This window comes from Buteo buteo, chromosome 4, assembly GCF_964188355.1.
Source record: "Buteo buteo chromosome 4, bButBut1.hap1.1, whole genome shotgun sequence".
NCBI classification, from domain to species: Eukaryota; Metazoa; Chordata; class Aves; order Accipitriformes; family Accipitridae; genus Buteo; species Buteo buteo.
This window is the reverse complement of record NC_134174.1, coordinates 4472893-4497970: the sequence shown is the minus strand read 5'-3', so window position 1 is coordinate 4497970 and position 25078 is coordinate 4472893.

The following is a 25078-nucleotide window of genomic DNA, read 5'->3' as shown; positions in this document are numbered from 1 at the left end:
CATGTGTCACACAAAGCCAGTGAGGGATAAGAGACTGGAGCAGATTGAGATTAACCCATGAAAGACAGATTTTCCAGAGATATGGATGGTGGTTTTGTGGTGTCACCTGATGGCAAACACAGTCAGTGGTGTGAGGAGGAATGCCAGCTTTTCTTTAGGTTTCTCAGCAACCTTTCAACCACAAAGGCTGTCACCCCAGAAAGGGATTTTTAAGATGCTATGCCAAGGTTTAGCAGTGCTTGAGGAAGACATGCCTTTTGTGAAGGATAAGTTGATTGGAGAGATATGAAAGGATGCTGCCAAGAGAAGGGACTGCATCTCTGGCAGCTTTAATTCACACTGCCCATGCTGGACTTGATCATTTCTTTGAAACTAGTTCTTATCTTACTAGCAAGTAAAATGGGCCAGGGCTGATTTCTGGCCCTCAGGGAAATGTCATGGCATCTGAACTCTCTTCTTCTGCACCCCAGACAAGTTAGCCTCTTCTGTCCCATATCTGCACGCTCCCCATCATTGTGTGAGACTTGGCCCAGGACCAAGACAGTACTAGAGCATCCAAATAATCACTCAGTCTGGCCGGAGTAATCTCCTGGCCCTTTTTAGTTTTTAGCCTGAGAGACACAGCACTGGGTAAGTAATGGATGCTGAGCCACTACTTGAAATCCTTTTCATACCCTTCTCCTAAGATATTGCTTATACATCCCCGCATGTTTGTGGCCTCCCTTTTTTCCTTGCATTTTCTGTGCAAGCCCTAAGGTCCAGTTGAGGTCTTTGCCTTGCCTCTGCAGCTACAAAAGGAACAGTTTATTCTCACCAATGGGGAGAAAGTTTTGACATTATTCTCAACAGTAGCAGGATTGTGTAACCTGGACAAAACAAAGAAGAGCTATCCAGCTTTGCTGAGGTCTATTTAAAATAATGAGCCTGGCCACAGAAGTTAAAGAGTGATTGTACAGCAGCTTTCTTCATCCCAAACATCGCTGCTGTCTCTGTTCCAATTCCAACAGGGATGGCCGAGTGCCAGGAACATGGAAAAATGGATATTAGCATTGCTTTATAATGAGATTTTTCTTTCATAACAAAAATCGCAGGATATTCCACAGCACTTGTCTAAAGTATTTTGGGTGAGATCTGATCACTCAGGTCCAGGTGGGAAACTGAATGGAAGTCAGTCAATTCTACCCTGCCTTGTTGCTCTAATTAAACAAAAAATTGCTGCATATGACCAAATGTTTTGCATACTATTTGCATGGATGCAAATAACCTGAAGCGGCATGGAACTGGAACATATTTATTGTCCCTGCGGTCAGAAATGGGATCAGACCCTCATCAGTCCAACCTCATCTATATGATCAGGCGATGAGCAATGCTGTAATACCTTAACTGCAGCTATAAACCGGCAGTGGAAGCAGGCAGCCTGTCATTCTCTGGAGAGGAGAACTGACAGAAGTTGCATTTTAATATCTGATTTTACACCATTGCTCCTTGTTTAATCAGATCAACACAGATCGGGCTGATCATACTGGCAAAAAAAAAAAAAAAAAAAAAAGCAACCCAGAACAAACACGTTTGTTGAAAAGCAACTGAGCGTTTGGCGGATTATGTAATGTTGCAGTAAGTAACTGCATAGCTTAATTTTATGGTTTCCATGGAAACCATCAAAATGAAAGGTAAAGGAGTTCAGTGTTCTTGGCTCCGAGGAGCAAATCTTTTCGTTGAGACGTGCATTTGGGGGAGCACGGATTTTGTCTGTCTCGCCTGGCTTCAGAGCAAAGGAAACATTTTGCAAGCCGTGGAGGAGAGCTGGTCTGCGAGGCGCGTGTGCCATTCCCAGCCCCGGCCGGGCTGCACAAGTGCCTCACATGCAGATAGAACTGCATGAATTTTACATGTGACGTGGCCAGCTAGACATCCCAGCCGTGCTCACGTGGGCTCTTGGTGTGACAGTGGGCAGCTTGTTTTCCGGGGAAACTTTTTGCTAATAGAAAAACATCCACTCTTGTCTCATTCAGGAAAAAAAAAAAAAGTAAGAAAACAACAAAACTGGCAAGGGTCACTGTAGAAGGAAATGTTTCTGGCTATTTCTGTTAGTTTTGGGAAAGACCAGAGCCAGTTCTGCTCTTCTCTTTGCTGGGGCTTAGCCCTGCAAATCTCAGTGGTGCTAACGCAAAGACTCCTGCTGACCTCGGTGAGTTGTGGATCTGATGCTTTATGTCCTTGGATGTGATAGTTCAGGTCTACCATTATATTTAATGCAAGATGGACACAGTTTTTAGAACAGGCTTAGGCAGGCCAAACTCATTAGACCTCCCATAGCTTTGTCTCAAACACAGAGACAGGGGGACTGGCAGATGGATGGAGAGGCTGTAACACACTGACCCAACCTCTCCAGGCAACATGGGCAAGAAGAAGGTCTGCTTTGTCTCTGTCCCTCCAGAAAGCTATAGGGCATGGCCAGAAACTGCCTTCTAGCAAAAGCAAAGGCTTTACAGTAGGGGCAATGGGCAGCTGTGGTCTTCAATTTTAGACCTGTGTTTAACTGACAGTGTAAATGCACCTCCAACAACTCCGTCTCTTCATTTGTATATGAGCAACAGTATCACACACCGTAAGAAGTATTTGGTATTGTTCTAGCAAGTAGCTGTTAGGACTATATCAGTACTAAGACATACCCCCGTGCCAAAAAGTTGATGCAAACAATTCAAAAGCAAAATGAGAGGAGCAATCCACAAGCAAGAGCAATAAGACTTTGTTAATGAGGGAAACAGCTCATCCTTTCTTTCAAAAACCAACTTCTGCTGATTTTTTTTCCTAGCTGATTATCCCACACAGCTGTGCTTTGCCTTGACACAGCTAAATTTCATGGTGATGTTGGGAGTCTAGTGATCTGGGATGATTTTCAAGTAGCACTGAAATCATAAGACTCTTGGATTTCAGGTGAAAAAAAAAAATATCTGGTTTCAGAGTTGCAAAGCAAAGCTGTAAAATGTGGCATGGGGGAAACTAGAAGGCAAATAAAAGTGGTCTGAAACATTTCCCTCCTCTTTAAACTTACTTCATTATTATGTCAATCTCCTAATTTTTCTTAGCCCAACTCAGCATTTTTCTCAGTTGGCTGTTTCAGTCCAACAAGCACCAGCATTGATAACAAAACAGCTGAGATACTGAAATCTGCGGTTGAGCCTCTCCTTTTGTGTCCTTTTAAAAGACCATAGACACAGGTAGGGCTGGGAGGAATTTGGGGTCCAGCTAGGCTGCTCTGCTGGTGATACTGATGGGAAGTGACAAATGAGTAAAGTGGCTCACAAATGTTTCTAGAACCCAGACCTAAGGGTTCAATTCCTTGCTTCTAATTACCAAGTCCCTTCTCACCGTGCATTCAGCTCATTTTCTTGTTCTACCACGTTTTCATCAGAGCTGCAAGCAAGCTACCAGTTTAACAAGCTGCTACGGAGCAGATTAGCTATGGCAATTGCCCGTGAACCCTTTCTTAAAGAACCAAAAATCATGAGGCAATGCTACATATTTTGCCTAATGGTAGCAGTACATATTAGATCAAGTTACTACATCTTTTTCACAGACTCGGAGCAGACAGGTAGGCTGCAACCACAAATTAACCAGTGTGTGGGAGCTCCCCGAGCCACGCTGAGTCCTACATGGATCTGAACCCTTGGTTTGGAGCCTTTTTCTAAATGAATGTGGCTGTATTACATTTGCATTCTTCCTTCAACTGCTGTGAAGCACCCTGCTCCTTGTTAGTCCCATGCTCTGATGTATTTTTCTTGGAGTGTGGCATGGGAACTACATGCCCAAAACTCTTTGCGTATCTGAGCTGTAATATATACAGGTATGGTTACTCTTTTAAAAGGCTGAGAAAACAAGATTGAAGCAGATGTGCAAGTATTTTCATCCTTATTTGCATAATCTATCCACCAACTTGCCCCTAGTGTAACTGATGCCTGAGAAGTGCAAATATTTAATGCTGAAACAGGTTTTCCTGCTCTAAGACAGCCTCAGAGATGGGGTTTTTTTTACTCTGAAGACACATCTTGCTCCATCATTCAGAGTTACTGCACTCTTGTCTCCTCTTCTGCTGCCAGCTCTCTTCTTGTCATTCTGCTAATGTATTAAAGATTGAAAATACATGAGGCTCAAGGTCATACGGTGACCTGGTGTCAAAGATGGGGTCTGAAATTCAGGAGAGCTGAACTTCCCTTACTCTAAGCATTGGAGGACAGAGTTGGCTTCAGGCACAGTAGTCTTTGTGGCTCTCCTTGGATCCTCTGCTCCTTCTCTCGAGGCTTTAGGAGAACCAGCAGCAACCTGCTCACTGCTTGCGTCTTTCTTGGTTCTCCTTACGTAGATCAGGACCACTGGCAAGGCTGAGCAAACACAGGGAGCCCCATAGGGCACCATACAACAAGATCTACTGCATGCAGGAGGTCTACTTAAATGTCCCGTGAAAAAGTGAATTCCCTATCCTTGTTCTAGTAGCATATTTCCCTGTGGGTTTGTATCCAACTCCACTCCGCAAATCAGCCAGGGCCCCACCACTGACGTGTTACACTGATACAAAAAGCAATATCAGTTAGCAGGGATGAACAGGTCCTACCACGTCCTAAAAGTTTCCCTCCACGCAGCCTGCAGTCCCTAAACCCCACTTTTAACACACTCTCTCCTTGTGCACCAAGGCTGAATGCTGCCTGAACCTACAACAGGGAGACAGATCAGGCTTTTTCTTCACGCACTTCCCTAAAGATTCACCAACAATGGCCAAAATTTAATCTAAATCCACAGAATCCCTTCCTAGAAGGAACCACATATGTTATAAAGGGAGCTTCAACAGGATTAGGTATCTCTAGCAAGGTCATTCTTGAGCAGATGGCTTTCTGGGGTAAGTTTTGACAAAAACAACTAGTAGAGATAATGAAGGGATCCCAGAAGGACATCTAAGTTTGCTGTATGCCAAAACCCATGAGCCCTTCAGCAGATCCCTTTAGATCTGTATTGCCCTGTGGAGGAGACCAGCCCTTTATGGAGAACCACCTCTAAAAAACCATTCCCTCTGCACTTCTTTGAGTCCCTCTCACTGGCTGAGTTTATTCCAATCTTTGTTTTAAGAGCAGATGTACTGGAGAAGTAAAAAGTCTTTTACATCAGCAACTGTTCCTCCTTCATATGCAAGGTCAGCTGCATCACCCTGAATTGTTGAGTGCTGCTCTGCTTCAGTGTAAGTTGGGAGTTTATTTTTATCACCTCATATGTGCGGTTAATCAAACTTCCTCTTCCATTCCTGGTAAAACCAGCAAGTCTGGTGTTGGATGTTAGCAACAAAGCTATTTCTAGGGGCTGGGCACCGACACCAACACATCTGTGTGTCAAAAACAGAAACTGCTTTCCTATTTGCATAGAAGAAAACCAAGTTAATGGAAAATTACGCCTGACAGAAAGCTAATGACTCTGTACCCGTAGCAATGCACTTTGGAGCCAAACCAAAATGAACACCCAAAATGAACCTGCCTAGATCGCAGGATCGGTGTCAGTAAGAGATTGCCACCCACCGGTGCTGCTGAGCATCGCCAGCGTTCCTGGCTTCCAGCAAACCTCTGCGAAGCGAAGCTTTCAGCAAATTAAACTAGCAGATGCCAGTGGCAGCCTAGGAGAGCAGAAATGTGTAGCTTTCTCACAGTTTGTACTTAAGTTGTGCAAGTCTTTGTCGCGGGAGGATGTGGGTGTCGTAACTTTACATGGGTTCGAGGAAGCAGCAGGAAAAACTCATGGAAGACAAAGGCATTGAGGGCAATTAAATACAAAGACACTAATGCTGGCTTGTAATACTCCGAGCAGCAAGTTATTAGAGGAAAAAAAGAGTACTTGGGGAGGTTATGTCTCTGAAATACTTACAAGGGATTTGTGCTTGACTAGTGATGGGGACAGACCGCCGAGTCAGTACAGCATTTGGGCTGTTCTGGAAAAGTCAGTCTTGCACTACCCTGCTTCCCTTCAGGAATAGCTTGGAGATCCTCAAAGAGTGCAAAAGGGCCTGGGGGTAAAATGTACCTGTGTGCTGAAGGGACCAACATCTTAACCAAGCTATGCTCTTCCACTCATTCCTGACAGAGCTGCAGGAGAGTGTGTGTCAGGCCACACAATGGGTCCACACCTTGGCATCTCTCCTTACAAGCGCATTAGGACCTTGCCCCCCAACACATAGCTGCCCTCCATCCAAAAACCTCTCCTTCAGCAACAGAGATGGGGCTCTAATCTCCCAAGGTGACTGTTTCTGCCTTTGTCTTGTGTTATGGATACGTCCCTTTGCCTGATGCAATTCCACACCCTCCCCTTGCCCAAGGTCCGGGGCAATTTTTCTGGCCATCAGCTGCTGAGCCCCCGCTTCTGGTCCTCCCTCATCAGTTAAGGATGGTGTGAGGCTAACAGCACTCGGGCAACCCTCAGAGGCTTCTGTGAGATGGGACACGAGCACCAAAGAGATGCCATTTTAGATGGTCTCACCCAACTCCAAATGCTTTCCATTTAGGAAGTCCCAAACAGAGGCCACAGCTGGTAATTGTGGAGGTGAGGGTGTTTGTGTCTCTACCTAGTCTTGTTTCACCCACCAACTTGATTTTATTGATGGGAGGTATTATTATCTTCCGTGAAAAGTTCACACACATGATGGATGCTTTGCCAGGGAAAATTAGATCTTATGTTCACACAGTCCTCAGTGGAATACTTGCTCCTGTTGCAAAACATTTGCTGCCAGATATTAACGCGGGAGATCTCTTCTGCCAGTGGCATTATTAAAAAGCGTGGGGAGAATTTTGCATCCAGAATCTACCTTAATATTGATGTGTTCATATGAACAGATGTCTCCTTGCTTCCCACACAATGTGTTATCAGATTAGAGATTTTACAGCAGCAGCCTTAATTAGAAGCACATTATTTGCCAGTACAAAAAGCCTCTTTTGGAGGTGTAAATCCCTGCAACACAGGGATCCTGACCTGCCTCCTCCCCAGTGCCGTCTACCATAAGCAAGAGACTTTTGTCCAAACATTTTGCACTTCAGAAATGCATTTACCCTTATTTTCAAGGGGAGACTGGGCGCTTGGTCAAATCTGAGCTTGCCAAAGATTGGAGTGAAAATTGGCATACAGCAGAGCAAGGAATTCAGATCCATGACCCCTAAGGGCTAGGATGGTCCTGAAAGTCCCCTGATACTGTGTGGAGTCAAAAACAGGTATGGTGCCAACGCTGCAGTGTTGGGACAGTAACAGTGAATTCTTCTTTCTGGGTGAGACTGCCCTGACTTTATTCTGTCCTTGCTGTGAGTATTAGAAAGCTACTCTCCACTACCTATCGTTTCAGCCCCTGCAGATACGCTGCTTTGCTTTCTTCCAAGGAACAGTCTCTGAAAGAACACTTGGTAATGTAAATGATGGGGAAAAGGGCAGAGGAGAGAGACATTTAGCACCAACTAATGCTGTGAGGTAGGGAATAGTGTGTTTTAGCTTGAGAAAGAAGTCTTTTTTTCCACTGCTCCTGGCTGGATTTTCTGAAGAGCATAGCTTTGATGTAGGTAGCTCAACATAGCTCATGTCCCCCAACCAAGACTTCAGTGCCATGTTCTCCTGCCCATCCGCACTGTCCTGTCCATGCCCAATTCCCTTCCTACTCTACACTCTCACAGACGTTTTGACCCCCATGGATTTCCTTGTACAGGAACAAGTTAACCCACATCAACAACTCTGTAATAACCACTCTACAAGCTCTTGTCCATCCCACATTGTGGCATTCAAATCTGCTTTTCTATCATCTTGCACACTTCTGGGTGATGGCAATATTTCATTAATCATGTTTGTGGTCATGACTCCCCATTTAGGAAGGGTTGCTTGACTCACTCTCAGCCCCACAGGAATGCACGTAGATGCCGTGGGTTGAAGACTCTCTGATGAGCTTGTGCAATGCTGCTTCAGCTGCAAAGGTCTTCTGGACCTTGGACAATGCTCCCGGTACCTGTATCAAGGTGCAGGTCCCATAAATGGCTCTGGATGGAGCCAGGTGAGCCTGGGAAGTACTTGTGGGGAGGTCTGAAGGTCTCGTGAAAGCAGATAACATGATCCTGGGCTGAGCTGGCACTGGAAGCAAACTTGCTGTATTTGCGTGGCTCTGCCTTGGGATAATGAACCTGATAGACCAAGGTGGCCTGAGCAGAGCCAGCTCTGTTCTTAGGGTATACTTTATCTACATAAAATATTTGTTGCTGTGATTATCACCGCAATCTAGACTTCATTTCTTCACTGACAAGTTTCTAAAGCCTGGGATGTTTTTCTTGGAAATGCTAAGATATGGTGCTTACATTGGCTGAGTCCTTGGAGGGATGCTGTCTCTTATCTCAAAAAAAATCTAAGATTTGCTGTTTGCTTGGTTTTCTTTTCTTTTTAATCCAGGCTCTTTTCTTACTCCACGTCTGTAGCAACCCTGGTAGCTCCCTTACGAATGCACTGATGCATTATAAATAACCTGGGAAGAAAGTTGAGTCCTCTTAAACTTTCAGAAAAGGTTTGTTCTTTCGAATAATATTTACAAAGCACTCACATTTCCAAAGTCTCTGCAATTACAAATGAGTTCACAGGTGCCAGAAAAACATCAGCTGTTTCAACCTCTTTCTATCTTCTGTTCTTCATGAGGAGGATAGGAGGGCGTGTAGGGACCAGCACCATTTCCCATCATCCTGAAACTCGAGCAAAACCATAGTTAGTGCCTAATGTTAGTGCTGGCCAGGTGCTAACTCTCCTTTCAGAAGCGCTGAATAGCTTCACCTCCCACCAAAGTCAAGGCAAGGTGAAGATGCTCAGCCCCTTTGCTGGATCGGCTTCCCGGTTTCCAAGGCAACTGTTCTTCAGCGAGATTTAATGAGAAGGTGAGGAGATCCACGAGACCCTTTGAACATGCAGGGGAACGGAATAGCTTACAGAAATAACTGTGCTTTTTAGGGGAAAAGGACAGGCGGGTGGACTGAACGGACAATAAATTACTTGACATTTTAATGGGTTAACATGATATTGCAGAAAATGACCTGAATAAAGTGGCTCAATCCCCATGGAGAAAAATAAAATAAAATAAGTATAATGGAAAGAGGAACTATAAAAGGCTGAAATGTGGGTTTATTCAAACTCTCTGAATGGAAGTGAAAGGAGCAAGTTACATCCCTTGTTACAGCCTCTTAACAGCAGTTGGTCTCAAAATGAATTAGAAAAAAATGTATCTGTGATAACCTGACATAAAAAACTGGTTGGGTAAGCTCCATAAAACACAGCCTTTATATCAGTGCCACAAATAAGAAGCTGTTTGCAGGAGATGTTACAGCACAGGCAACAGGTACTTCTTGTTCTAACCTCAAGCAGTGTCATCTGTTACAAGAAAAGTGGAATTGTTGCTTGTACCCAAAACATCTCAGATCATGTTTACACTATGCCATCCATTTTTGCACCCTAGAATTTTCCAGGTTTATTATAACATGAATAGACTCACCTTTCAACAGCAAGAAAGCTCTTGTAAGGATAAAGACCTATCTACCCTGTGTGTGGCACAGGAGTCAAGCAAATACGGACTTTTGATTCTACAGGAAATACTGATATTTTAATACTTTTCTCATTGTAATTTAGATATAAAAATGAAAATAGTTCACCTTTTTATTAGAATAAAGTCTAAGCCTTTTCAATTTAGTATTAGAAAACTTATTTATTTACAGTTAACCTTGACATGAAAGTGGCTCTGTCCACTACCTCTCAAAAGGTTTGAGCAAACTGTGGGAGTAACTGATTTTGCAAACTCTTTTTTGGGGGCAGGTGAAGGGAGGAGAAGCATATTGGTCAACTTAGGGGGAAAAAAAATGTAATTTTTTTTAATTAATTAAAGAGAGATATTTCAAGTCAAAACATTTTGTATGGCTGATGGGGCATTTTTAATGATTTTCCTAACCCTTTTAAATGAAGTATTGGCAATTTCAGACTTGAAAACAAGTATTTTACAACTGAAAAGGGGGAACATTTGCTTTTGAAAATGCTGAAATGAAGTGTTCCAACTGATGCTTGGCTTGAAAAATTAAAAAAGGGAATTTTTGACAGAAACCTCTTCATCAATTCCACTCAGTCACAAATAATTCCAGCCCTATTGTCAACCTCTGCTACCCCAGAATTAAGTTTCAGTGAATGAAGTGTTCATACAGCTTTAAAATAAAAACAGGAGCTTCAACCTCATGCGAGAAAGACATGAGACCATTCTAAGGGCAACTATAGACCCAGTCTGACCGGAGCAGTGCAGGACCATGTGCCATAGTGATCCCTGCTAATTCTGGGCAAACTGGTAAATCTGTGCCACCTTGAAGCCAAGAGCAGACTTACCCAACTATGACTTCCATCCAAGAGCCACAGCCCTGCACAAGTTAAAGCTCTGGGTACTCTCAGGGGAAATAAGAGCCTGAAGAGCAAAGGCAGAGATGAAGAAACAGCTTTTCTATTGCTTTGGGTGACTCTGGTACCACTTACCCCAGGTGGGATGTCACCCTCTCTACTTCACAGTCAGAAGGACAGGGACCCAGTGTACCTGGAGGCTCATGCAGGCTTCAACCCTCTGTCTTTCAATTTGTAGGTCAGGCTTTACCTCCTTGTTTTTAATCTGATATTTCATCTATTTGTGTGGAAGGGTCCTTGTTAAGAGTTCCAAAGAGACTGTCATGCTTTAATACAGTCATTGTAGGGAGAGAAGTGAGTGAACAATTATCCCATCTAATACAATGCTGAAGGTCACAATTTTAGCGTCTATGAAATGTTTTGGCCTTGTCAGCACTTTTTGCTCATGCACCTTTATGGGTGACTTTAAAACGGTGTCTCCAACCATAAAGTTCTTCCAGTCTTTAATCTTATCGACTGTTTTCTTGAATGTTATAGCCAAGATCACTTGACTAATTCAGCTTACGAAGTACTACTGGGAAAGAGTATTTATGGTAGTCCCAGCAAGGACAACCAAATTAGCTGTAGCAAGCAGCCAGCCCGAAGAAGAAATAAAATGAGGGAGTGAGATAATTTGGAACAAAATGTAAAAGAAGCACAAATCATTTAATAAAGGTTTTCCCTGAAGGAAACTTTCCAAGCAGCTGAACATCAGGACAGCCGAGGGGAATGAGGTCAATTGTATTTAGGCACAATGTGTACATTTTATTTTTTAAAATTATCATCATTTGTCAAACTTTATGGGCCAGATTCTTTCCTCAGTTTAACTGATATTAGTATTTAACTCATTAAAACAAGATTTTGTCTTTAGTAGACAGGAAGGTGGAGAGAGAGATTTATATCAAGGAAACTGTAAAACATTCTCCAAAGTGGAATGATAATGTCTAAGAACTGGGAAATAAAAACGGAGTAAAAACAGGAAGCAGAATGGACTAGCTCTGCTTTATCAAAAAGTATAGCAAACAAACAACAAATTTCTGTAGTTCTTTAGCAGGCTTCTGGGTTAGATAGCTCTCTTGCACATAGGTTCAACATTACATGCTTTACATTCCTCTCATTGTATTCATAAATCTAAGTACAGACACATATAATAGCAGCATTGGAGTCCAGAAGGACAAGAGCTAAGGGGAATATTTTCCTCATTCTCAGAATAAAACAGCTTTTTCCTCCCCTACTTCAGATGACAACTTTATGGCCATATCTAAGTTCAAAAAAGAGACCATCTCCACTCTCCTCCAGATGTTTGCTCCCCATCTGCAATGGAAAGGGAGCATTTGAAGATGTAGCTCACTCACAGATGTAGCCCTCGGTAGATCCAGTTCCATGTCCATTGCAAACGCAGTGCCATGAAGATTGAAGCACCGTAGTTTGATGCGAGCAGAATATCCACCCTAGAACTTAATGACAGGGAAAAGGAGAGTGTTTGAGTTGCCAAGATTTCCTTTTTTCCTAACCACTGGAAAAATCAGTCATTTTTTCTCTATGCTGCATTTGTATTGCAGTAGCCTGCTAATAAACTGTGATTCCTTAATTAAAAAAACTAGAGCTGAAGCTCATTCATTCCCTCTCAAGCTGAGGTACCGTGATCTACAGCAGAAAGCACAGAGCTATGCATGAGACAGCTCTGCTGCAAGATTTCAGCATGATTTTAGTCATTCTGTTTTACCTCTTCCTCAATTTCCCCTTCTCTAAAATTAAATCAGGTCAAATTCATTTTTGCATTAAGACATATCTTTAACCTTATTACCTGAGCAAGACCAGGAATATTCAGGGAGTTCAGAGAAGAACAATACAGCAGAGAAAGATTCTGCTCTGGATAAGATCATCTGGGTGGGCCTTAATGCCTTAAAGCTTTAATAGGTCTCTTCTCATCTCTTCCATCTCTGCCTGCTTCAGAAATTTGGCTTAGTGCTGGGAGAGAGCTGCAGGGAAAACTCATCACAGCAAAGGAGTGTGAAGGACCATGACTGACACTTGTGGTAGCTGATTCTGCAAAGACAAGGGACACAGAAAGGACACCCACACGTGGACTACCTGTGTGAAAACCCCATGAGAGCAGCTTTCACTCTGCACCATGCTGAGCCCCCTCCAAAAGGGCTGCCTCTATTTGATCACCGTTTGGATGGATGAGAGAAAGCGGTGCTAAGTGCCCTCCAAATTCTTATTCTCTTTCAGAATGTGCCGGTATAAGATTGAGCGGATGAGGCTCTCACTGACGATCTGTGACCTGCTCAGTTCCACCCGTGGAGTCCGTGACTCGTACAATCTGCTCCTGCCTCATCCTCACCATCGGCAAGGTTCTCTCTGCAACACAACCTCTCTTTTGCCTTGGGACCCACGTGCCATAACTAGGTGATCCACTTGGACCTCTGGATGAAGAAGAGAAAGATCCTGGGTCTGCACCGCTGCCGGAGGGGTTGTCTCAACCCATTAGCCAATGACCTATATGTGCTGGGAGCGTGTCCACACACACATGCACTGGGACAAGAGACACTTCGGAAGTTTATGAGATGGAGAGAGAGATGGGCTGTACCCCACAACTCCCACCAGAAGGGTCAGGCCATGGAGAACGCAATCAGCCCTTCTCAGCAGCGACCTGTCCTTCCACAAGTAGAGACATTTCAGCAAGGGAGTCTTCGTGTCCAAGGAAATTGTTCAACAGGGAGAGAAAAAGCTACGAATTAGTGAACAGACATGCCAAGGTTTAGCTGTGACTCATTTGCCGCAAATTTGCCTCCTTTCTCAGCCACCAGGAAACAGCGAGTGAGAGTCACATTAATTCGAGAAGGCTTTGCTGGCCATAAGCCACGTGGCCATTCATGGGAAGAGGTGAACTCCTTGGGCAGCTGTGGCTTCTCCTACCTCCTCTTGGAGCTGCGTGGCCAAAGTGGCATCAGAGGTGAGTTTCTGTTTGTGGTAAGGAGGACAAACTCTCTGATGAAAATCTGTGGAGAAGGGAAGGGCTCTCACAGGGAAGAAATTAAAGCAAACAGCGTCACTACAAAGCCAAATCTTCCTGTTATCCTCTTGCCCATTGCTTTGTTGAACATACTGTGTATGTGTTTTCTCTTTGAGGCCAATTTTTATTTAATGTCACAAAGATGTGCTGCTTGGAGAGAGCATGAATCCTTCAAATGTTTAATTAGTGATGAGGGGGGGTACTCTCTCCCTCTGCCTGCAGTCTCACAACTCACATCTGGGTGTGCCAGCTTCCCCATGCACTTTTGGGGAATAAGGATGCCCTTGAGACCGTGAAATGAAAGCAAAGCAATCTAGGCAGCCTCAGATCTGAACCCGCACTAAGTTGCTGAGAAACAGCAGTTTAGCTATGCTGATTTTTTTTTTTTTTTAATTGACAAAGCCCTCCATCCTTTGATCTTTGAAGGGCATGTTTATCCAACATTGTTCTTTGCAGCTATACTGCTTCTGGTTACAAATTGTGAGAGTCATGTTCTGTTTCAATGAAACAATAGGATTTAATTATTAGCAGTCTTCAAAGACAACTGCAGGGCTCACAGTCTTCTCTGATTACAAGGTCAGAGCAGCAGATCAGTAGCTGAGAAGCAACAGAGTTGAACAATCTTGTTTACATTATTCTGGGGGGGGAAAAAGGTGCACTTAATTTTAAATTCACTTTTCTTCAAATTTTCTGTATTTGTAAAAAAAGGCAATCAGCATATATATCAGGAGCTTGATTGGATTTCACTTTTTCAACCTTATTCAGGGTTGGTTGTCCTTTATGAAATGTATGCATTATATTTGAATGCTAAATTCAGGAATAGAGACATGTAATTCTGTGGACAGCTATAGTCAGGAGATCAAACAAGGTGATCAAAATGTTCACTCTGGGCTTTAAAGATGACGAGTAATTGTCTGCATCAGTTAAAAACAATAAGAAATTCTGCTAAAAGAGGAAGGTACTGAGATACTCCATTCAGAAGAGCAGCTTAGTACAAAATTATGGTAGGCATGGCATTAAGTCACCCACATGAGTGATGGATTCTCCATTACTGGAGATTTTAAGAATAGGTAAGATAAACAGCTTTTAAGAGCAGTTTAAAAAGAGACCTTGTTTCTACTGTAAATATGTAGGTACAGATTTCTACAGTAAATCTTGACTCAGATTCTCTAGCATAAAAAGGCTTTGCGTGTCATTTCAACCCAAGGAACACCAACTTCTACTGCTAATAATTGGAGCTCCTAATCACTCATTTAAGCATATGTGTCACTTCAAGCACAAGACGTGCTCAGTTTATGGCCCAGTGAGACCATTCAATTAATGATAAGTCATCTCAGGTAGCAGTCTCTGGAGAAGTCTGTGTTTTTCCTCTGTCTACGTCTACTAAAGATAGAGGTAGTCTAGACTAAAAGCTTAAATCTTAGACCACTAAAGAAAGTGAGATGAATCTGAAACTTAGCCTGCAAATTGGTGAGCATTTCCAATTCATTTTTACTTCAAAGTTTTCATGGCTAATATGCTGATTCTCTTTTATTTATTTTCCTTTTTATCTTATCTCTTAATGAAACAAGAGCTGAAGACATCAAATGAGGAGCACAGACTACAAGCTAAAGCCCAAACAAACAAATAAAAAGAACTATAAAAGACGCTCAACTCAGAAACAGGGCTATTTCAGATAAAGATTTCATTTAATTGGAGCCATCTCTATGTAGTTGCAGGTTCTGATAATGAGCGACAAGTGGAAATTCCTTTGACCATCCTGCTGTGGTAATAACACAGGGTGAGAAGAGAGGTGTCCTCCCTAGATGGTGGCAGGGTTTATCATCCTCACCACGGAGCCCAGCAAGGACTTTGTCCACTGGCTCAGAGACCTCATTCTAACCTGATTTTCACCACTGAGTGTCACCCAATGCTACTCCTTAAAGGATAAGCGAAGAGCAAGACCAGATACTTGCCTGGATAAACCTGGTGCAGCGTGTAACCAAAATGAAGCCCAGAGTTTCATGGAAAAAAACGAGCAGAGTTATGCAAATCACTACAAAGAAGTTGCATCTGGGGCAAACTTCACTTTCTGGGACCGGTGCTACCTAGGGTGTAAAGAATGGCAAACATCAGGTAGAAGAAAGTGATAAGGCTTTGGAGCTCATGCAGTCAAGTGCTGGTCTTACCAAGCCTGACTTACCACATGTCTACTGATTCAGACGCATGCCTGCCTTCTGGGTGTTGATGGAGAGTTCTTAATTTACAACAAGTTTTGGTTTCCAACAGAGAGATACAGGAAATTGTAGGACAGAGAGAAGTCTGGGGAAGGGGAGGTGAGTTGTGCTGACACTGAAGGTCTCTAAAGTCAGGTAAGATGCCTCCCACAGTGCTTGCTTAGCTTGACAGGGGGCAGGAGCAGAAATCTATGCACCAAAGTATTTGGGGGGGGCAGGGGGGAGACCTGATGTGTCTTTGGGTTTTCAGGCTGCTAAGTGATTAGCAAAGAATTATTTCTAGAAGATTGTATTAGGCAGAGGTGCCTAATTTCCACTTAGATTAGCACATTTTCCCACTTGCTTTTTCATCTTTGCAAATCCTTGGACCTGCTTGAAGATCTCATGTAGCATAGTGTCTTGTTCTGGGATTAGTCCCACTGACCTGGTAGGTTAGAGGAAATCAGGTTAAAGGAAATCAGGTAATTAAGACCCCAATCCATTGAGGATTCTTTACTCATTAGCTGCCCAAAGCCTAGTCCAGCAATTAACATTATATTCCCAACACAACTGCTAGAGTAAACCATGCCAGGGATTTTATTTTAACATACTGAGACCGTTCCTGTGTTCCTGGCACCCCCAGACCCTGCATCTCTGTTTTGGGAGGTGAACTCTCCAAATCAGAATTCATGGTTTGGCCTGTAATTCTGTGACAAAAGGCAGGATAAAACTTTTAGATAAGCAAAATCCCCAATCATGTTTGTTGCCATAAAATCACAGCTGGACGATGTCTGGGTTTTGCTTGGTCAGGCTTTTTCTTACTGTATGTTTTGTCTTAGTGGACTCCTGTGATATAAGACAGGCTCATTCCACACAGCATCTCTCATAATCCCAGTCCCCAATGGCATTATCATATTAAAGATTACAGCAACAGGCACCATTACTATTTCATATACTTTCAGTCATTTTCCCACAATGATTTTTGACACATGTTGTTTATGTTGTGCTTGCTTTGTGTGTGTGAGGTTGTTGAATCTCATGGGGTGAATGATTATTCTTAGTGGATTAGACCAGGACACAGATCTGTGTTCAATTCCTATCACACATTTACTGACATGATGGGGGGGCAGATGAATCAACGCTGGGTTTTATCCAAGCACTTAGGTTCCTAAACCCCATTAATTTTAGTGTTCAAAAATAATGCAAAATTTGTCTTTTGGGTACATATCTCCCTGTCTAATTTTAAGCACCTACCTGAGGGTGTGATTTCCGAAGATCCTTCTCTACTGCTGAAAAAACCAGCTATTTTCAGAGGGCAGTGCAAACTACCCAAGAGCTCACTGTCTCCTTGGTCTGTAGAGGTGCTTTGGACCCCAGATGTGCACCCTCACTCTGGTACAAAAGTTACCTAGAAAGAAAATGGGCCTTTGTGTCAGAATTCATCCTACCTAATTTTAGAAGTCTGATAGGGCATGTTTGAGAGTGGGTAGCCACCGTTGGCTCCCCTTGTAGTCAATGAGGCTGGGGAGGGTAGCTCGTCTCACCTTAGACACCCATCCTGGGCTCCTTTTAGAGACCTGAAGATAATCCAACCACATGGCAATTAATACTTTAATTAGGATCAGCCAGAGCAAATTCATAGCCAAAATACACTGCTCCACCCAAAAGGCTTCAATCTGAATCGGCATCGACATAAACGTGCAGAATTGCTTGTGCTGGATAATGGATAAAGTTACCAAGAAGCCAAAGTCAAAGCAATGAATAGAGTGAGGCTGAAAGCAGGAAGGAGGCAGTGGGTATTTTTGCAGGCTAAAGACAATTGGTTTAATTATACCCACTTTAAAAAATTAGAATCATTGCTGAGAAACACTCCCTTGCAGGCCTTTATTTTCAAAACCTAAATAATGATTTTCATATTCATTGACAAGCTTCATTAGCTGGAATTAGAGAAAATTTCTAACACACTCTCCTCTTCCCCCATCCCCAGCACATTGTTCGTCGGGAATCAAGGGGAGCGGACACGTTTGAAATGCCTGTGTCAGCATCTCAGTGGGAAGAAAAAAAGTGTAATTTCCCAGGAGAATAAAAACCACTGCAAAAACTTGCACAAGTGATAGCAAACACTCTATAAAACTGAACTCGAGAGAAGAAAGGAATATCCAGAGATAATTTGGTGGGGGGTGAATTTAGCCCAGCAGCAGGCAAAAATCCAAGACAACCTTTGCCTTAGTCATAACAGAGAAATGTGCACTCTGTCTAATTACAGTCACTTTGGGGTTTTTTATGGGGCTATTTAGCAGGCATCCACTCGTGATGACGGACAGTTTACGCTATCCCAACAGCATCTATTTGTGGCAGAGGTTAGGAAAAGATGCGGTGCCAAACGCTGAGTAAATGTTTGCTGCCCTCCTGTGTACAACTGCAAAAAGACACATGGAAGGATGCGAGCCCTGGATTTGTCACTCAAGGCTTTCAGCTCCTGGGGGGAATGGCTGGCGTGGAGTGCCTGTTATGTATTTACCCCTGATTTGAGTTGGTGAATCATCCGCGAGTTGATCCAGATTTCCGCTAATGGATCTGGGCCCTTGTTCTCCCACCATCTGCTTGTTGTATCCATCGCTTGTCATATATTTAGATACCATTTGTTGCTCCATGTGTGCGGTGGGGAAAAGGGCTGTGGGTGGAAGGCTGTTCCTTGATCGCACTCTGCGAGAACAGTCACAAGACGGATCGGTTCGGAGCCAGCGCCGGCAGCCTCCGAGTTGGCCAGACAAAGCTGTGTTGTGGCTCGCTCCCTGCATGGAACACTGGGGGGATGGGTAGCAATTTCCATCAGGAGACTGATAAAGCAAAGAAATCACCTGCCCAAGGAAGTCTTGGGGTCTCCACCACTGGAGGTGTTTTTTTGAAAACACCTTAAATTCATATTTTCAGGAACCGCTTAAAAGAAGTTCATCCTCTCTTGGGGCAGCAGATAGTTTAGAGGATCACTGACCCTCAACTTTGTTCCCAGAGATCTGTCTATGATTTTGTTTGCAACAGAATTAAATGAAAACTGAATGTTTCGCGTGTTCATTTCTGACTGTGAGAATTATTGCACAAAGTTACATTCTTACTTAAGCACAAATCAAGGTGTAGGGTTAGTGTTTTGACGGTGATCTTTTGGCATATTTGTCTTAGCATGGCTTGGCAGTAAGAAAATAACATGACGTCCAAAAACACTATGCCGGTGAAAATGCCAAACCTAACCTTATGTACCCATTTTAGACCTTATTTAATCTGTGCTATGTGATCACTTTCTGCATTTCTTCATCACATTAGTTATTACATTTAGATGTCATTCTCAGTGGCTATGCAAGTTGCTTTTATCAAACCTACATCTGTGGTTCTTGCGTTTCTTGTTAAAAATTAATGTGTTACTACACAAAAAACAACCTAAGCAAAAGGATATTGGAGCACAGCAGAATAAAGTCACTACAAACTTTCCAGGTAATAAGGGAATGTTTCTGTATTGATGTACTTGTAACTCAATGCAAGCAAATTTCCTAGGTCTAAATTTTCCTTGCTTACATTCTGACAAAACTGGAAAATGAGGATAAACACACAAACACACAAAATGTTGCAGTACAGTATGCAAAACAAATCTCTTCACACTTTGTAGAGAATCAAACTTCTCCCTTTTGTTTAATGAACATATGGGGAATTTATTTTATTCAACTCAGCTCCCTTCTGCATGGTTTCGGCTTTGGAAAGTGAGCAGGTTTTGAAGCGTTAGCTCTCAAGGTCTTGTTTCGGGAGCGTGAGACCAAATCTTGTTCTCAGCTGTGCCGCTCTCCTTGGCTTCAGCTGAGTGATTTCAATAGGAAATCAAGTCATACAGGTGTAGTCAGGGAAAAAGAACAGCCCAGTCCAAGGTTTCAATAGTCCCCAAATGCCCTTAACAAGGATGACTGGTAAAACCCTCACTCTATCTGGGGCCCTAGGTTTTCCTGCTCGTTCCTGCATGGTTAGGATCAAGGCAAGTGTTTCATCACAAATGTGTCTAAAATGAAAATAAAACTAAACCTGCATTTATTTTTTTTTTGCAGGTCTCCAAAGCTGTGGGTTAGAGGTCTTTCTTTTTTTAAATAATCACTTGCATGGCAGAACTCTGCAAAACACCAAGATCTGGCAGTTTGACCCATGAATTTCCTTAGCCAAAAAGCTACTCTGTGGAATTGGATCACGACAGAGCAGCATGACGTTACACAACTGTTGTGTAGAGTTAAATAAACAGCCAGGGAATTGAATGCCATTTTTCAGATAGGACTAAGCTATAATGGTTCCGGCTGCTTTCATGTCGGGTTTTTTATGAGTTGTTGGATGGAGAACCCAGCTGACAAGGACAAGTCTCCAGCTCCATCACATTTCCTATTCAGCTGCTTTGGCTGAGGGAGTTTGCAGGGCTCTGCTGGGGCAGAGTTATGCGGTTGACACTTTCTTGGCTGCGTGTCCCTGCAGAGGGAAGGAAAAAAGAAAGCAGGACTCTTGTGCCAAGACTATTTGTAATCTTGTCACATCGTACTGGCACCGCTGCAGAGGAGACGCCAAGGGTGAGAGGAAGGAGACGGGTGAACGGAGGGACCAAGGGAAGGCATGGCGGTGCCCATCCATCTCCTTCTCCCAGGTGTCCACGTCCATGCTGGGGGGTGAGGATGAGCTGTGAAAAGCCTGAAGTGTGGCCCCCACGCACACGAGTGTGACAGGGTGGGCCAGCGCCTCAGGCTGTCTCCATCACTTGGTGCCTAGCATGTCCCCAGAAGACAAAGTGACACCTCATGGGGCTCAGAATGACCCAGGGATCGCCTCTACCTCAGAAGACCTCTGCCCCATGAAAGAGGTTTTAGGGGGTTTGGGGGGCTGGCTGACAAGGGGTCAAACAGACAAATCCCAAGTGCTGATTTAAAGTTCCCTGGGAAGTCGGTGTTCAACACATAATTACAGAGGTGATGGCTCTGGCCAAACTAAGGTCCCAGCACAAATAACATATCGTTCCTGAGATGGGTTTAGCTCTGAAAGACCAAGCCTAGCATTTTAGAGGGCTCCTGCAAGGGGCTGTCACCTCACCTACACTCTCCTGAGCCCCAGTGCCCTCCAGTCCCCAGCTTCTCTTCTCGCTTTGTCTCTCCACCAGACACCTCACATGGCAGTCCAGGGAGCTTGTAGTTGCAAGGATTGCATTGCATGCAGAAGTGTTATCAATTAATATGTATAATATGATTGAAATAACCAGGGAACCGCTGAAATCCTGTGTATGGCCCCTATCAGTTAATATTTAAAATAGGGAAACAATAACTAGACATGATTTAGGGTTTAGGAACTAACTATTAGACAATGGGGTTTTATGTTTATGTCAGAAAAGGTAATGGATTGTAGTCTGATCAACAAACCTTGAAGAACCGCTTGGAACTGCCAAGGTAGAGTAAGAAGTAGGTAAAAGATAATTTCTACAGGGAGAGATCGCGACCACCAACTCATCGACCACCTACTCGAATGATACCACCTACTCAAAAGAAGACAATGAAGGAAGAAGGCAATCTGTGCACTAATTTACATGAGAGGCAAAGAAGAAAGAACCAATCATTAAGGGAAATAATAATGAATATGTATTACTGAAGTATATAAAAGTGGGAATTTTTGAGACAAAGGTTTGCTGTCTTGAGACAGGCACCCATTCATGCGCATCAATGAAATTAATTTGAAAATACCTCGCCTCTGTGTGTTATTGGCTTGCACACCGGGTAAACCAACCTGGTCTGAGGGACAACAGAAGGCAGCCCAGCTTCTGCCTTCTGCCTGTGCTCCGTGCCCTGTCATGTAGCCTGAAAGCTCTGCTACTACGTACAGCAGCTTTACGGACCCCCCATCGCTTCCTTGGTGCATCTCTGGATGCAAGGCGGTCTCACACACTTGTGGATGAAGAAACTGGAGGAATCATTAGCTACACACCTTTCAGCTTTCACAGTGATGTTCGTCACAGTCCAGTGTGGCACAAGCCTTAGCTTACAGGTCCCAATGTCCTTAAATTAGACTTTATTTGTATGTCGTGCAACCCCATCCATGTAAAACTCCCCTTCCTTCACCTCATCAGAGAAGACTGAGCAAAACATTAACTGCTCTGATGTATAGTAGGACTCCTAGCACAGTTCACCGCTGGCTGTAAACCAGCCCTGTGAGCAGCGTCTCTTGGAAAAATTTCAGTAGCAACTGCCAGCTGATGGACTGCCTTCGCTACAAGATAAACCCAGCTGGTAGTGTTGTTCTGGTGGAGCTTTTCTTTGTAGCATGAGCAAAAAATGATTGTACCACAGGCACGCAAATTGTGTAAATTAGTCTTTTTCCATGGAAGACAGCAGAACAATGCCCATTGAGAGGCTTTGTGTCCTTAGAGGGCTCGTTTGATTTTGAACCTGGAGTTGTCTACAGGTTGCCAGGTTGCAAAAGACCTTTTTGGAAGCATATAGCAGATGGAGAGGGGACAGGGCAAAGACAGGACACATTTGAGCTGCTATCTTTTCCTTATGGTCACAGTCCTTCAGGAACTCCTATATCACAACTCTTTATCTGAATTCCCGACTCTATGGTCTCTTGTATGTCACCGTACGTCCTGTATGTCATCACTGCGCAAAGGCATGAAAACTAGGGAAAACTGGGACGGGAACAGGAAGCATGATTCCTGTGGTTATCCTCCCATAGCCTTAGTGCACATACAGAGATATGGATGTGATCCTGGCACTACCATTCCCTTTCTGGATGATCTTGGACAGACTACTTCACTCTGTCAGCCTTTCCCCTACCTTCTGTGGTCTCTTCATTGGCTAACAAAGTAAGAGAGAAGTTTTCCCACGGATATGAAATGTTGGGTGAAAAACAACTTCAGCACCCCCCGCCTCTTAAAGGGGGTGTCAGTCTGAGCAGGAAACATAAAAGAGCATTTAGAGTGGTGGGAATAGCAAAAATTGAACTCAATCCCAACCATAGGGAGAACTCACATTACATCCATATGAGGTGCAAGCCATCCAGATGGATTTTCCACTCAAGTCTATGAAAAAGAAAAGCATCGGCAAAATTTTGTTGGACGTTTCTCTCCACTTCCCTAAGCTATTTACGTGACATGACTTACCATGCTCGCTCCCTGCCTTGTGAAGTGCTTTCCCCTTGGCTTTCTTTCCAAGGCATCAGTGTTCCCACTCCTCTGTTCGGAGGAGCCCAGCATCGTTGCACACAGCTGTAAATTCCAGCAGAATCTGCCTGTATTGAACTTGGAGTACAACAGAGCAAAGCAAGCCTGAAATCTCCAATTTGTTTTTATGTGCAGCAGTTCTCAAATTGCAATTCTACTTGGAGGGAACCTGTCCTTCTGAAGGAAAACTGTTCTGTGGTTGATGTGCAGACTTGTACAAGGGAAGAATTAAAGCACTGCTTTTCTTCTCTCAAGTACAGAAAAATGTCCATGGGGAGTCATCCTTGGGAAACAGCAGCAAGCGAACTCCAGGGCATAAAATACTGTATTCAATGGGCCAGCACATGCAATGAAAACCAGGGTTTTCATCAAGACATTAGAAGTGGTGATAGGACTTAAGCCCTCTTCTCCATTTGTCAACCAGTCTAGGATAATTCTGAATGAGAATGAGGGGAATTCTGAATGAGCATGAGGAATTTGGTAAATGGCTCAAAACTGTTGACATGGCTACAGAAATAACGAGGTTGGCTGGATCTCAGAAGGATTAAATTCTATTTCTTTATCTCCTGCCTACCCAGGAAGGAAATATTTCAGTTCTGTCTCCCTCTCTTGCTCATTCAGATGGTCCACTCTTTGCTGGAGGGACCTTCTTGTTATTTTGGGGTGTAGTTTAGTACCCACCACATAAAGGACCTAAAACTTTCTCTTTAAAAATGTTTTTCTATCAAGACAAGGACACTGCTTGACTCTTGGACTGTTGTGGGGTTTCTCAACATGACAGGTAGGACTTTAGCACCTTGGGAGTGATGGAGCAAGGATAGGTCAGGTTGTTCCACTTATGGAAGCAGAAGGAAGAGGAAAAAGCAGCAATACAGACCCAGGATGATTCCCAAAGAAATGGGTGGCTTCTCTCCCTGCCCCTGTGTCGTGGGCACAATGATCGCTGCTGGGGGTGGCCACACTTCAGCAATGGTCACCAGCCCAAAGATGCTGGCTGTGCCTTCAGCAGTGGCTGCTTTCCTGCCTGCTTTTCCCTATGTCCCAAACCACTCCTCTTAACACTTTTCATTTCTGGTTCCCTTTATTTCTGGTAGAGCTGGAAATAGGTGTATGGGATGCTCTCACATCCACTGGGAACATCCTATGGGGTAGGCTATAGCTGAAGGGTATTCAGATACTCAATAGATGGGCCAGTCACATGAAAACAATTCTACACATACATTTTCTCAGGGTAACTTCTTCCTTTTCTATCTCTGGTCTGGCCTGAATAAGAAAAACTCACTGAACAGAAGCCCTAGGGGGGTGATACATTCCACAACTGATAGAAAACAATGCCAGCATCTTCTCAACAAATGCTTTTTCCTACACACGCAGCTCTTTCTTCTAACAACCAGTTGCAAATAGATTTTATTGCTCAATGGCTGGCTCAAGTAGACATTTAACAGGCTTTAATTCTTCATCAAGCTTCAGATTTTCCACCCGGGAAATCTTCCTCCTTTTCACCCCCTCTCTTTTCTTTTCCTTTGTTAAAAGCGGGACATGACAGCCTGCAGGGTGATGTCTATTGTTATAAGTTGAAAGATCTAGCACACTCTGGAGTCTGAGAGCATGAATGAATTATTAACATCCTTCCCCACTGTTCCTGGTAATGTATGCAACACTTGAAAAGGCTTTTCTTTTAGCTTAAAGCAGCATAGATATTAGTGGCTATTCAAAACAGCCTGGCAGATGCTGTGTTAATATTCCTTAGCTGGGGCTTGACAGGCGTGAACTTTGGATCTTTCCACTTGAATGGGAGAAGGGCCATAGTCCAGGAATAGCAGCAGCAGCAGCATTACAGCAGTAATGAAACAGGTTGTCCCAACAGCTGTGGTAATTTCTTTGAGAGGAGGAAGGTTTGCAAACAGAAATGCAGGGCTACTGCTATCTAACTTTTGTCAGATAACCAGGACAGTTAACTTACAAGCATAGTCACCTGTAGATCGCTCTGTGGCCAAAGGGGTGCTAATTACCTCCCCGAAGTGCTTTAAATCATTCTTCGATGGTATCTGCCGCTCTCCACTGAGTTTGCAGAGCCTCCTTGTCACAGCCTCTCTCCTCCTGTTTTGTGACACCTTCTTGCATTACATCCCCAGCTGATGTCCTACCTCAGCTGTGGTTGTCCCCATGATGTTCCTCTGCTGATCATCC